The sequence below is a fragment of the Haliaeetus leucocephalus genome, unplaced genomic scaffold, assembly GCF_000737465.1.
Source record: "Haliaeetus leucocephalus isolate CR32 unplaced genomic scaffold, Haliaeetus_leucocephalus-4.0 Scaffold752, whole genome shotgun sequence".
Lineage (NCBI taxonomy): Eukaryota > Metazoa > Chordata > Aves > Accipitriformes > Accipitridae > Haliaeetus > Haliaeetus leucocephalus.
Genome location: NW_010973188.1, coordinates 1,997,595 through 2,001,599, shown reverse-complemented (window position 1 = coordinate 2,001,599; position 4,005 = coordinate 1,997,595). Strand labels below are relative to the sequence as shown.

Here is a 4,005-nt window from a genome sequence, read left to right as displayed (position 1 = left end):
GGGGGGGCGGGAAGTGGCTTTTGTGAAAGGTTTGGCAGCAAGCTCTTTGAAGGGAGAGCACTTGCCAGTTTGTTCTGCCTGTTACAGACTAGCATTGAGCAGAGCCTACAAATTGGGCTCCAGGTGACGGCCTTGCAATGCCTGCAGTGCACGTTTGTGGTTTCAGAAAGAAAACTCAAAGGGCTGGGCAGCTTGAGCCCCATCGGCATGTCCTGGGGAGTGTGTCCATGGGACTCATGGCCTTATGTAAAGGAGAGGCTTCGCTGGCTGCCTTGCTCCGGGAAAGCAGGACTCTGCATTCTCCCTTTGCTCTGGGGAGCGCAGCAATCTGCCAACAGCAGCAGCGTATTTTGGCACCATGCTGCTGCTCTGGGGATGGAGAGGGTGGAAGAGCAACAAGCCCCTGGGCCTTGCTCAAGGCTGCCTTTTCTCCTTGCCCAAATTACACAGGGGGAAAACATCTAGCTTTGTGTGTCGTACTGGTGTCCTACAGTGGTGGGCCCAGTACCAGTACTGGGCAAAGCACCAGCTGTTTCCAGTTTGGAGCAGAAACTGTTTCCGCAGCTGTTTGCTTCTTCTGGGAGGCTTGTTATTATACTTGGAAAGGCGAAGACGATAACATGAGAGTCACTTGGGAGCAGAAGGCTCCGCAAAGGCAACGCATCCTGTCAAGGTGAAGCAAGGCAGCTTGGCCCTTCAGCAAGGGCTCGTGTTTGCGGGGCAATGAGTGAGTTGTCACTGGCGGTGTGATTTGTCACCTTCCCTCACAGAAGAGGTGTCGTCCCCCTGAGACCACGTGCCAGAGTTGGCATCACACAGCCCAAGGACTGTGCATCACTCTTGAGGATGAACATATGCTCCCCAGGGGGCTGAAGTGCCTCTCCTGAGATGAGACCCATGGGTGAAATCTATTCTGTCATGCACCAGCCAGGGCTGGATTTTAATGGGCACTCTCTCCCAGCCTTAGCCTTCCTCTCTCCATGGTGTCTTGCTCGCTCTGGGTCTCCTGCTTGCGCCAAGGAAGGTATCGTTAGAACCCATCCTGCAAGTTGGTAGTGGGTGGGTGCACAGGTCTGTGCAGAGAAGCAGCCCGCAGCCCGTGCTCTGCTTAGAAGCTGGAAGCTGCCTTTCTTCTTGCCTCCCCTCGGGCATATCTGCTGGCCTCCTGTCTGCCTGCCGTCGCTGGTGGCTGCAACGCTGTTCAGCGTTAATGGATTTCAAACTGCCTGTCTCCACTGAGAGACATCTCTATTGAGAGATGTTGATTCCAGTGCTTGGGAGTGGCTGTGCAGACAGGACCAGAGCTGTGAATTAGAGAGCGTTTAATCCCGTACTTTGGGGATGGTAAATTCTACGTGCCCTGCTGAAAGCCTGGGGTGAGGCAGCGTCTACACCCACCCTGTCCTGAAGCAGAGACTTCCCAGAATATCCACTCAAAGGTAAATTTTGAAGTGTTTCTCTTCCCGACGAGGTCTGAGACTGTTAATGATGCTGAGAGCCTTGTCCTGGCTTCTCAAACCACAGTGGTCATTCAGCTGAGCACTGCCAGTCTGGACTTCACACTCAGGAGTCCCTTGGGGATTGGTTCCTGCAGCTTTTAGCCTGTGCTGAGGCTGGAGCTTATATAGAGAAATAAAATTGTAGCGATGTTCAAATTTTAGCTCAATGCTTCTAAGCAGCAAGTGTAGACATCTCGAGGGGAAACACGGTGCCCGAGGTGCTGTGGCATTGAGGTCCCAAGGACATGGGGGCACATAGGGTTCTGTACTTGACAGCATGGCACATCTTAAAGCCAGAGAGGAGGTGATGTGAAGACATCCCAAAGCAGGTGACCTTGCTCTTCTATTTTTTTTTTTTTTTCCCTGAGCCTATTTTGAAGTGATCTTGGTTTACATTTTTCCCTTTATGCAGGGGGGAAGGAGGGAAGGGAGAGGAGAATGAGAGGGAGAGGGAGAAGGAGAGGGAGAAGGAGAGGGAGAGGGAGAGGAGCTCACCCAGAAGATGACCTTCCAGATCGGAAAGGCTTAGGGAAAATAGGCTGAAGAAAGGCAGGCCCAGGGCTTGGATCCATCATTGCTTGGGAGACGCAGCAGGAGCTTAATTGGAGATGGGAGCTTTTAAATTTAATTTGATCTGAGTCTTACATTTAAGACAACAGCCTCCTGTCTTATTATGTGACAACATTGTCTGCTGCTCACTTCATGTTGTTAGTGCACCCTGCTATCTGACCCCAGAAACCCATAACCGCAACAAATATCTACCACCAGCGCAGAAGGAGAGACCCAGTGGCAAAGGCTGCTACCAAGCAGGACAGCGAAGAAGTCACTTCCTGAAGCTGACACTCCACAGTGTCATCATTGTGTCTCAGAAAGCACTGGTAGCTGTCTCACCCCATCCCCATTGCCTTTTTCTTGGGCTTTGGGGACTTCTTGCTTACGTGGCGATGCTTTGCAGGTCTGTCTTAAAATACAAGCTTGGTGCTTGGATTCTGCAGGGAGTTGTGTGTTAGAGATCATCTCCCTGAGAGATCACAAGGATGGGAATCTGCCAGAGCATTTGGGGGTGTTTTAACTTCTGATCTTAATTTCTAACCCAAACTGGTCGCTGTCTGCAGAGAATTTGCCCAGGCTTTTTAGTAACAGAGCAAACGCTTTTGCAGTTGAAGCTGCTGCCCGGACTTCCTGGTGCCGCTGCCTGTGGCCGCATGGCATAGGTGAATGGGGAGAGCGAGGAGGGCCCCGTGCTCCTGGCAGAAGCACCTTGAAACACAGAGCTACATAAAAAAGATTTCTGCAGACCATTTAACAGCCCGGCTGTGAGGTTGAATTCAGCTGCACTCCCCTTTGCTGGGGGACAAAGTACCCCGAGTCGTGTTGCACCTTGGCACTTAAGCAAAACAACAGGCTTTCATCACAGCGGAGTAGTTATCTGTTCCGGAGAGATAGGAGCCTGGAGACGGGCAGCCTGAAAAAAAACCAGCTTAGAGTCCGTGCCTGCCCTTTGGATACTGGATACATGCAATACTTAGGTCCTCTGGATACAGGGAACTTGCTAAATTTCAGAGAGGTCTGCGCATCGCCTGCCATCCCGGGTAGCACCACCATGAACACACAGTGCAAAAAGCTGTCTTCAGTCCTCTTGGTAACCCTATATATATATATGTTTGGGGGGTGGTGGTGTTTTTTTTTTTAAACACCCATAAGTGTGACTGCCAGCAGAGAGGGTTTTGTCCAGATTAGGATGCAGCACTGGGGACAAGCGATGGACCTAACAGATGGGGCCAGTTCACACTCCATTTAGAGCCATAATATAATATAGAGCTCCCTTCAGAGCTATGATATTTACTCATGTATGGGTATTAATGCAAACCCGGAGCTGGGTGCAGCTCAGGAACGCAGAGGGGGGCTTTGCTCTCCTTCCACCAGGGCCGTGCATTGCTAAACCAGTCGAACCCTGGGCTGGGAGGGCCGGAGGTTTTCCCGCTGGCTGCGGGGTGTGGGGATGCGGAGAGGCGCGGAAAAGGAGGGGGGGAGCCAGGGGCGGGCAAGCCCAGAGGGAGGGCCGGGGCCAGTAAGCGGCGCGACGTGGAAGAGCGCGGTGCAGGTGGGTTCACCCGTGGGGTGGGTACGGCTGCCCACGGAGGGTCGCGGCGCATCTTGCCCGTGCTCTCCCCGGATAGCGGGGGGAGGGGGGGAAGCGGGGGGGAGGAGGGAAAACCCGCCGCCTCCCCCACGCGGGAACCGCGTGGCGCTGAGAGCGGCAAAAAGAGGAGGAGGAGTTTGCGAAGCGCGGGCGGAGGAGGTGATTTCCCGTCCGCATCGGGGACAGAAGGCGCCAGAGCCGGCAAGGAGCGGGGGGCAGCGGGGGGCGGCCGTATTTAAGGTATTGGCTTACAGTCGCTGTGCTTGTAACCCACCTCCCCGGCTCCCACCGAGGCTCCTACCAGCGTTTCAAAGCTGCCGGGCGCGTGGGGAACCCGCGCACCCGGCAGCTTTGAAACGCTGC

At 54.0% G+C, this 4,005-nt stretch overlaps 1 protein-coding gene across 1 annotated transcript in view; it reads left to right on the top strand.

The window, feature by feature from the left end:
* The first annotated feature begins 3,841 nt into the window (after nucleotides 1–3,841).
* Nucleotides 3,842–4,005, top strand: part of SLC29A1 (solute carrier family 29 (equilibrative nucleoside transporter), member 1) — a 22,592-nt gene continuing 22,428 nt past the window's right edge. Inside the window, exon 1 of the mRNA XM_010581163.1 lies at nucleotides 3,842–3,882. The gene's annotated coding sequence lies outside the window, so the exon portion shown is untranslated. The remainder of the gene's footprint in view (nucleotides 3,883–4,005) is intronic.